Below are 10,106 nucleotides of genomic sequence, written 5' to 3' on the forward strand. Positions count from 1 at the left end.
CCCTAGAGCTTCTCCTGCATAGCACTCTCCAGAACTGTGTCTGTTCTCTTTCCATGATCATTGTGGGTGTAAATAAGAAGGCAAGTTTCATGAGAACAGGCACTGTGCTATGGTCTCCATGTGTCCCCCTAAAATTCATGTTAAAACTGAATTGCTAGTGTGATAGCATTAAGAGGTATTAAGAGGTACGGCCTTTAGGATGTGATTAAGTCATGAGGGTGGAGCCGTCATGGGTAGGATTAGTGACCTTATAAAAGGGGTGCAAGAGGCCGGGCGCGGTGGCTCATGCCTGTAATCCCAGCACTTTGGGAGGCTGAGGCAGGCGGATCACGAGGTCGAGATGGAGACCATCCTGGTCAACATGGTGAAACTCCGTCTCTACTAAAAAAAAAAAAAAAAAAAAATTAGCCGGGTGTGATGGCATGTGCCTGTAGTCCCAGCTACTCGGGAGGCAGAGGCAGGAGAATCACTTGAACCCGGGAGGCAGAGGTTGCAGTGAGCCGAGATCACGCCACCGCATTTCAGCTTGGCAACAGAGCGCAAATCCATCTCAAAAAAAAAAAGGTAAAAGGGGCGCAAAGCAGCTATTCATCCCTTTTTGCCCTCCCACTTCTGCCTTGTAAGGATGCAGCACCAAGCCACCATCTTGGAAGAAGAGAGAGCAGCTCTCACCAGAGATGGAATCTGCCGGTACCTTGATCTTGGTCTTTGCAGTCTCTAGGATTGGGAGAAGTAAATTTCTGTTGTTTATAAATTACTCAGTCTAAGGCATTTTGTTATAGCAGCATGAACAGACGAAGACGCACTGTGTATGCTGTATGTTTCCTTCATGGCCACATCCCCAGTGCCTAGCACGGTGCCTGGCGCTTTGGCTCCCATACACATTGGAGAATATTCCATTCACTAGCACTCCTCTCCAGCAGAAGTCTGTATACTGTTGGAAGACAAACGTGGATAAGGCTTGGGGCCGGGAGGTCAGGGGCCAGCCTAAGTAACATTCACAGGTACATGGATTAGCAGGCCTTGTGGGGTCTACAGTTTGTCCAGGGCCCAAGATGTCAGGACCATCGAGAAGCTAAGTGTGGTTATCTGTACCTCCTTTCCAGCCCCTGCTCTAAATAACCATAGAGCAAATATTTGAAGAATGTCAGCTTAAAGGAGTGTCTCACTCTGACCCTCAAATCTCAATTTATTTTTAAATTGACAAAAATTTTATATATTTACACGTGTACAACATAATACTTTGAAATATGAATACACTGTGGAACGGCTAAATTTAAGGCCCAGTGTAAATGCTACCTCCTCTCTAAAGCTTTCCTACCCGCCATTCCCCTCCACAGAAGCACAGTTTGGATTTCCTCCCCTAGGCTATGTAACCTCAGCTGGCACTGGTTGAATTGTACTGTTTGCATATTTATATGTCTGTCTCCCCTCCCAGAGGAAGTCCATGAGGGCAGGGACTTTATCGTTTCGTTCACTGCTTTTTCTTAGCATCAAGCACAATTTCTTGCATGTGGTAGATATTCACCAAATAGTTGTCGACTTAATGAACAAAGTGCCACCATGTGCCAGGCACTAATTGACTTCTGAGAAGGGGTATATGTCAAGACATTTGTTAGCTACCCACCAGCCTCTGAATTTAAGCCTGCCAGTAAGCCCCATCCTTCAAGACACAGAGCTTGATCAAGAAGGGGCTCACAACCCTATCCCCTACTCCCTACTCCCTAGCCCCTAGCCAATCAGGTCCAACAAGACTTAATTTTAGGAATCTTGTTTGAGGAACAGAGAAGCTGACTTTCTCATTCCTGCAGGATGTGAACTCATAAGGCTGAATTCCCACTGGTGACTCCCAGGCCCACAAGGGAAGCCAGCCTTAAGACGAAGGCAGCATCATGGGAGGCAGAACAGAGGAAACTGGAGTCTTTGGTGACATGTGAGCTGCTGAATCAAACTTCCTTCCCAAAGCTAGCCCTCCCGTCTCCATTTCTCTTAGGTATATGTACCAATCATTCCTTTCAGTCACTTTGAGTTTCTGCTCTTGCAACATGAAGCATCCAGAAGAGCCCAGAGAATCACAGGAAACCCAAGCTTTAACACCTCAGGACCTGCTGAGGAGATGGGTGAATCTTCAGTTTAGGACACTCTCAACCCTCACATCCAGCATGGTTTTCAGATGGTGGCACCCCAGCAGCTCTTGGACACAGGAGAAGGAGATGTGAACCTGGGTCTTAACCATCAGCTGCTCTAGCTGTTCTCAGTCCTCACCAAGAAGACAACTAGGACCCATCCAAAGACAAAAACAGACAAAGTTATACCTGGCACAAGACCTTTGTGGGCCCCCAGATCACTTGTCTTGGGGGCTGGATCAGAAACAAACATTTTGGTCTTCTTGTTACAAGCATAGTGGAGGTGTAGGATTGAAGAATCAGAGTGTTGGAGCTGGAAGGATCCTTAGAGATGAGCTGGTCTGACCCCCTCATTTTGCAGATGGGGAGACTGAGGCCCACAACAGGGAGAGGTCTTTCTTGCTCAAGATAACACAGCGTGTTAGTGCCAAAGCTAGTATCCTCCCTAAAGGAGTTTCTCCCTCAGCCTCCCCCTGCAGAAATGGGGCTAGGGAGACTGGGCGCAGTGGCTCACGCCTATAATCCCAGCACTTTGGGAGGCCGAGGCGGGTGGATCACCTGAGGTCAGGAGTTCGAGACCAGCCTGGCCAACATGGCGAAACCCCATCACTAACAAAAATACAAAAATTAGAGTGTTCAGTCTGCTTCCGGACGGGTGAGGAGACTCATGGTCTGGTTCTTGGACTTCCCTAACAGCATGGCCCCTAAATTCCAGTCTCCACTCCTGCCTCAAAAGAAGAAACCAAGACCACCGCCTGCTCTGGGACCGGAGGAGACATTGGCCTCTGCAGGCTTGCCGAAGAAGGGAGAAAAAGAACAGTAAGAAGTAATTGAACACATTAAGGAAATACAAAATGAAATAGACAGACTTAATGAACGAGCCAGTGAGGAGATTTTGAAAGTAGAACAGAAATATAACAAACTCCGCCAACCATTTTTTCAGAAGAGGTCAGAATTGATCACCAAAATCCCAAATTTTTGGGTAACAACATTTGTCAACCATCCACAAGTGTCTGCACTGCTTGGGAAGGAAGACGAAGAGGCACTGCATTATTTGACCAGAGTTGAAGTGACAGAATTTGAAGATATTAAATCAGGTTACAGAATAGATTTTATTTTGATGGAAATCCTTACTTTGAAAATAAAGTTCTCTCCAAAGAATTTCATCTGAAGGAGAGTGGTGATCCATCTTCAAAGTCCACCAATAAGCAATGGAAAATCGGAAAGGATTGACCGAAACGTTCAGTCAAACGAGAATAAAGCCATCAGGAAGACAGCATGAGGAACCACAGAGCTTCTTTACCTAGTTTATATACCTAGTTTACTGACCATTCTGAATGCAGGGTGCTGATGAGTTAGGAGAGGTCATCAAGATGTTTTATATATTTGGCCAAACCCATTACAGAACTACTTGGTTCCTGATATAGGTGATGAAGAAGGCAGAAGGAAAGAAGATGATGATGATGAAGAGGAAGATTAGAAGATATTGATGAAGAAGGGGATGAAGAGTGAAGGTGAAGAAGATGATGATGATGAAGGGCAGGAAGGGAGAGCAGCCGCTCCACCACCAGATGGCTAAATAACACCTGAGGGATTCCAACCTTCCTTTTTTAAAATTTTCTCCGCAGTCCCGGAGCAAGTTGGCAGTTTTTTGTTGTTGTTGGTTTTTTTTGTTTTGTGCTCAGTCGCCCTGTTCTTTGAGGTCTCTTTTCTTACCCATGGTTCTCAACTTATTTGGGGGGAAATACTTGAGCAGAAACAATGGGAAAAGAGTCTCTACCACCTTTCTGTTCGAAGTTCATTTTTATCCCTCTGTCTCAACAAAAACTGTACGGAAATCAACACACCGAGTTCTGTGGGAAAAAAGAAAACCCTGCTCCCTTCGCTCTGGGAAAGCTGGGGGTGTAGGCCCCTGTGTAGCAGTGGCATAGAATTCTACTTTTTTCCTCCTTTCTCTGTATGTTGGGCTTCAGAGAGTACACTGTGTCCTCTATGTGAATATGGACAGTTAGCATTTACCAACATGTATTGTCCCTACTTTTCTCTTGTTTAAAAAAAGAAAAGGCCGGGCGCGGTGGCTCAAGCCCTGTAATCCCAGCACTTTGGGGGCGAGACGGGCGGATCACGAGGTCCAGCGAGATCAAAGACGCATCCTGGCTAAACACCAGGTGAAACCCGTCTCTACTAAAAACTACAAAAAATAGCCTGGCGACGTGGCGGCGCCTGTAGTCAGCTACTCGGGAGGCTGAGACAGGAGAATGGCGTGAACCCGGGAAGGCGGAGCTTGCAGTGAGCTGAGATCCGGCCACAGCACCTCCAGCCTGGGTGACAGAGCGAGACTTCCGTCTCAAAAAATAATAATAAATAAAAATAAAAATAAAAAAAAATAAAAAAATAAAAAAAAACTTTAATAAATGGGGATTATAGAAGGATCAGCAAAGGGTGGCTTTGAGATGTTTTGGGTGGGTTTAAGTGGGTATTTTGACAACATGGCTTCTCCCTTTGGCATGTTTAATGTGAATTTGACAGACATACTTGCAGTTTAAGATGACACTTTTAAAAAATAAATTCTCTCCTAATGATGACTTGATCCTTGCCACTCAATGGGAGAATCAGCCAGAACCTGTAGGAATCTTATTTGGGAATTGACATTCTCTATTGTAATTTTTGTTCCTGTTAATTTTTAAATTTTCTTTTTGTTTCACTGGAAAGATGATGCTCAGTTTCAAACGTTAAAAGTGTACAAGTTGCTTTGTTACAATAAAACTAAATGTGTACACAAAGGAAAAAACAATACAAAATTAGCCGGGCGTGGGGCGTGGTGGCGCATGCCTGTAATCCCAGCTACGCAGAAGGCTGAGGCAGAAGATTTGCTTGAACCCAGGAGGCGGAGGGAGCAGTGGGCCAAGTTTGCGCCACTGCACTAGAGCCTGGGCAACAAAGCTAGACTCCATCTCAGGGGAAAAAAAAAAGAGAGAGAGAGAGAAAGAAATGGGGCTGGAGCTCCCCAAGCTTGGGAAGGAGAAGGGAGGGGACACTGATGGGGATTCTCCCTGCTACAGCAGTTAGGAGCTGCTCCCAAAACATTCACTGACAGGCCTAGCCAGTCGCCCTTAACGACCTTATTGTGGCATTTTGATAACAACTTGTGGTTGGCTCAGTGGGTACTAGGTCTCTAACAATGCATCAATGATGCCTCTTATAATTTCTCCGGAGGAGAAATTCAGAGTCAGCAATCTGGTAGGAAGACTCCAAGATGTGCCTTGGGGACAGGGTATATATGGGAACTCTGTAATTTCCACTCAACTTCACTGTGAACCTAAAACTTCTCTAAAAATAGTCTTTTCAAACACACACACACACAACCGGGCATGGTGTCTCATGCCTGTAATCCCAGCATTTTGGGAAGCCAAGGCGGGCAGATCACTTGAAGCCAGGGGTTCAAGACTAGCCTGGCCAACATGGTGAAAGCCCATTTCTACTAAAAATGCAAAAATAGCCAGGTGGGGTGGCATGCGCCTATATTCCAGCTACTCGGGCACCTGTAATTCCAGCTATTTGGGGGGCTGAGGTGAGAGAATCGCTTGAACCCAGGAGGCGGAGGTTGCAGTAAGCCAAGATTGTGCCACTGCACTCCAGCCTGGGGGACAGAGTGAGACTGCATCTCAAACACACACACACACACACACACACACACACACACACACACATTGTAGTTAGACCCCAATTGAAGTGCCAGTGTGACTTTCACCTCTTAGAACCTCTGTTTCCTCAGTTGTAAAAGGGAGGACAATAATAGTATGTGCTTTACAGGGTCACGGTGCAGATTAGATGAGATCACTCTATAAACAGTACTTTGCACAGTGCCTCGCTCAGACGGTAGTATGAATATTACCTATTATTTATTTATACTACCAATTTGTATTTATCTATAGTTTATAGGTAAAATTGCTCCATGATAATCTGCTTCCAGTGGATCCATTCTAAGTAGGGACAGCCCATTTGCCTCTTCCCATGTGACCTCTGTTCAGATAGGAAACGTTAAGGCTCAGATTCATATTGATTTACGGGGCTGGGGACCTGGAGTCCAAAGACTCCAGGAGTCTTGGCTCCACCAGTGACTTATTAGGAACTTAAGTTACTGAGTCCCTTTGAGTCTCAGTTTCTCCAGATGTAAAAGACTAGGCTCATATTCTCCACTTCGTAGGGTTCTTGTGGGATAAAGGACTTGGATCTTGACAGGTCTGGGAATTCAGACCTGCTTTAGTGAGACTGGAGCATCAGCTTCACCAATGGAACCTGCCACCAGGGGGCAGGCTTGCTACATCCAAGTTCCCATTTGTCCAAAATACTCATTTCCTTTTTTGAGCGTGATTGTCTAACTTTTTTATTATGGAAAGAGTCCAACATACACAAAAGTAGAATGGTATAATAAGCCTCAAGTACCCAGCACTAAGTTTCAACAACTATCAACATTTCGTCAATCTTCCCCTCTCTTTTTGTTTGCTCTGCTGCTAGTGGAGTATTTTAAAGCATATTCCAGACCTCATTTTGTTTTATCCCTAATGCACGTGTGCTGCTCCAATTGAAAAAGACTTATTTTCTGCGGGGCACGGTGGCTCACACCTGTAATCCAAGCACTTTGGGAGGCTGAGGTGGGCGAATCACCTGAGGTCGGGAGTTTGAGACCAGCCTGACAACCATGGAGAAACCCTGTCTCTACTGAAAATACAAACTTAGTCAAGCGCGATGAAAATACAAACTTAGTCAAGGCAGAGGTTGCGGTGAACCAAGATCGCGCTATTGCACTCCAGCCTGGGCAACAAGAGCGAAACTCCATCTCCAAAAAAAAGAAGAAAGAAAAAGACTTACTTTCACAAGCACTGTGTCACTTAACAAAAAAGAACAATAATTCCTTAATTTTATCTAAGTTCTTATTTAATTTTTTCTTTTCTTTCTTTCTTTTTTTTTTTTTTTGAGGGTCTCACTCTGTCTCTAGCCCAGGCTGGAGTGCAGTGGCCTAATCTCCACTCACTGCAACCTCTGCCTCCTGGGTTCAAGCGATTCTCCTGCCTCAGCCTCCCAAGTAGCTGGGACTACAGGTGTGTGCCACCACGCCTGGCTAATTTTTGCATTTTTTGGTAGAGACTGTGTCGTTCACTGTGTTGGCCAGGCTGGTCTCAAACTCCTGGCCTCAAGTGATCTGCCTGCCTCAGCCTCCCAAAGTGTTGGGATTTCAGGTGTGAGCCACAGTGCCTAACCTATATTTAAATTTCTGAAGACATCTTTTGACAGCTAACTCATTTGAATCTCGATCCAAATGAGGTTACTGCATTTGGTAAGTCACTTTCACATTCTACTGTCCAGTTTTACTTCTGTATCATGAATCTACCGGAGAATCCAGGACACTTGTCCTGTAGAATGCTCCACATTTGGAGTTTGACTGATTATGGTCTTTGTATATCCCTCATATTTCTGGTAAACTGGTAATTAGATTTTGGCTTCATAAGGCTTAGGCTCTTTTTCTTTCTTTTGTTGTTGTTTTTCTTTTTTTTGAGACAGGGTCTCACTCTGTCACCCACGTTGGAGAGCAGAGGCAAGATCTCGGCTCACTGCAAGCTCTACCTCCCAGGTTCAAGCAATCCTCCTGCCTCAGCCTCCCTAGTAGCTGGGACTACAGGCATGCACCACCACACTTGGCTAATTTTTTTTTTTTTTTTTTTTAGTAGAGATGGGGTTTCCCCATGCTGGCCAGGCTGGTCTCGAACTCCTGACCTCAGGTAATCTGACTGCCTCGGCCTCCCAAACTTTTGGGATTACAGGTGTGAGCCACCACACCCAGACATCTCTCTTTTTTTTTTTTAAAGGCAAGAATATTTTGTGGAGAGCACTGTTGACTTAATGAACAAAGTGCCACCACATGCCAGGCACTAGTTGACTCTTTAGGGAAGGTATATGTCAAGACATTTGTTAGTGGCCCCCACAGCCTCTGGATTTAAGGCCATCAGTAAGCCCCATCCTTCAAGACACAGAGAGCTTGTCGAGGAAGGGCCCAAGGACCCTATCTCCAATCCTCTATCCCCTGGCCAATCAAGTCCAACAAGACTCAATTCCAGGACTGTTGTTTGAGGAATAGACACTAACCTTAAAACATTTTAGTGATTTTAAGGTTGGTCAATGACTTTTAAATTATTTTTAATTTTTTTAAAACTGGAAAATGGTATTTAGAGACTAAATCTGTGCACTAGGGGTGTTCCAGGGCTGGGTGACCAGCCTGGCCAACATGGTTCCTCTAAATGGTATTTAGAGAGTAAATCTGTGCACTGAGTTGGTCATTGCTTCTAGGCCTTTTCGGCAGACAGAGCTAAAAAAAAATACTTTTTTTTTTTTTTTGAGATGGAGTCTTGCTCTGTTACCCATGCTGGAGTGCAGTGGCGCAATCTCAGCTCACTGCAACCTCCACCTCCTGGGTTCAAGCAATTCTCCTGCCTCAGCCTCCCGAGTAGCTGAGACTACAGGTGCCTGCCACCGTGCCTGGCTAATCTTTCTATTTTTGGTAGAGATGGGGTTTTGCCACGTTGGCCAGGCTGGTCTGGAACTCATGACTTCAGGTGATCCACCAGCCTCAGCCTCCCTAAAGTGCTGGGATTTCACAGGCGTGAGCCACCACGCCAGGCTGAAAATACATTTTTGAAAAGAAAAAATACATACTGCTATCTAATTCAGATCTAAGTTTATCCTAAGCTTCTTTTCTCCTTAAAACACTTTCTCATACACTGAAAAATCTTGGTTCCTAATGCTGTTGACATAATTACTTATTTGTTTGTTCTTATATCATAGTTTCAAAATAACATCAATATTACTACTAGCAATAAGACGAATGAATGCAATTGTATTTCTATGCAGTTTTATTTGTCCTTAGACTATACCCCATTAGAAAGGTACAATCAAGGACAGGTGTGATGGCTCATGACTGTAATCCCGACACCTTGAGAGATAAGAGGATCACCTGAGGTCAGGAGTTTACAAGCAGCCTGGGCAACACAGTGAGACCCTGTCTCTACAAGAAAATTTTAAAAATTAGCTATACCTATAGTCCCAGCTCCTCAGGAGGATAAGGTGGGAAGATCCCTTGAGCCCAGGAGCTGGAAGTTAGTGAACTATAATCACCACTGCACTCAAGCCTGGGCGACAGAATGAGAACTCATCTCTTTATTTTTTTGAGATGGAGAGTGTCGCTCTGTGGCCCAGGCTGGAGTGCTGTGACGGGATCTCGGCTTCACTGCAAGCTCTGCCTCCTGGGTTCACGCCATTCTCCTGCCTCAGCCTCCCCAGTAGCTGGAACTACAGGCGCCCACCACCATGCCCGGCTAATTTTTTGTATTTTTAGTAGAGACGGGTTTCGCCATGTTAGCCAGGATGGTCTCAATCTCTTGACCTCATGATCTGCCCGCCTAGTCCTCCCAAAGTGCTGGGATTACAGGCGTGAGCCACCTCACCCAGCCTGAACTCATCTCTTAAAAAAAAAAAAAAAAAAAAATCAAAATACTTAAGAAGCCGTTTGAAATTATTTTGTGTTACACCACCAATCTGACATTACAGATAGTTCATTTGTTTCCATTTGTTTTTAATTTTTATGGAGTGCTTCATTTTATTGAACTCTTATAAATGTGAAATGTTTATAAGGTTCCAAAATTGTACTATATAAAAGGTATATTCATAGAAATCTCATTCCCATCCCTATGCCCTCCATCCCATATAAGCAACTATTTTTGTAGAAGTTTGGGATTTATTCTTCCATTGTCTACCTTTTAAATATAAGTACTTAACGTTTATTTATCTCTCCATTACTCACATGTAATAGCATACTATAAACACTGTATGCACTTTGCTTATTTCACTTAATAGAGATCACTTGATATTAGTATATGTGTATTAGTATATATAAGAAATCTTTCACATCTTTTTTTTTTTTTTTTT

General features: G+C 44.4%; 1 protein-coding gene and 1 pseudogene across 1 annotated transcript in view; one reads left to right on the forward strand and one right to left on the reverse strand.

Moving 5' to 3' along the window:
- Window positions 1–661: 661 nt before the first annotated feature.
- Window positions 662–10,106, reverse strand: part of LOC108518011 (uncharacterized) — a 13,131-nt gene continuing 3,686 nt past the window's right edge. Inside the window, exon 5 of the mRNA XM_017856138.1 lies at window positions 662–934. The gene's annotated coding sequence lies outside the window, so the exon portion shown is untranslated. The remainder of the gene's footprint in view (window positions 935–10,106) is intronic.
- LOC108518010 (protein SET pseudogene) lies at window positions 2,775–3,705 on the forward strand (annotated as a pseudogene).

The sequence above is a fragment of the Rhinopithecus bieti genome, unplaced genomic scaffold, assembly GCF_001698545.2.
Source record: "Rhinopithecus bieti isolate Rb0 unplaced genomic scaffold, ASM169854v2 scaffold_41644, whole genome shotgun sequence".
In the NCBI taxonomy this organism is placed as follows: domain Eukaryota; kingdom Metazoa; phylum Chordata; class Mammalia; order Primates; family Cercopithecidae; genus Rhinopithecus; species Rhinopithecus bieti.